The following is a 553-nucleotide window of genomic DNA, read 5'->3' on the forward strand; positions in this document are numbered from 1 at the left end:
GTTGCACAGGAACGTGTCCAGGCGGGGTTTGAACGTCTCCAGAGACGGAGCCTCCAGCACCGCCCTGGGCAGCCTGTTCCAGGGCTCTGCCACCCTCACAGTACAGAAGTTCCCCCTCACGTTTAGGTGGAACTCCTTACACTCAGGTGTGTGCCCATCTCCTCTCGGCCTGTCTCTGGGCACGGCTGTCACACACAGGTGTCTCGCGCCTCCCCACAGGCACGAAGCCGCTCTATTCCCCTCCCCCGCAGCATTTTAAACTCGTTGTCTCCGGCCGCGGGGCTTCCCGCTGGTATCCCCCGGCGGGCCCGCTCCCCGCCCCGTCCGCCGCCTCCAGCCCTACCCGGCGCGACGGCACCCGGACGGAAGGAAGGAAGGAAGGACGGACTGAGGGACGGCAGCGCGGGTACGTCCAAACGTCATTTCCGGCGCGATGACGCGGTGGCGGAGGATGCCGGCGGCCGGCGAGACGGAAGCGTTCGCGGAGCCGCGGCGGGGCCCTGGCTCGCGGGCGGCCGTTGGCGCGGCCATGGGGGCGCCGGGCGCGTGCCGG

This window comes from Calidris pugnax, unplaced genomic scaffold (assembly GCF_001431845.1).
Source record: "Calidris pugnax isolate Ruff unplaced genomic scaffold, ASM143184v1 scaffold8, whole genome shotgun sequence".
Lineage (NCBI taxonomy): Eukaryota > Metazoa > Chordata > Aves > Charadriiformes > Scolopacidae > Calidris > Calidris pugnax.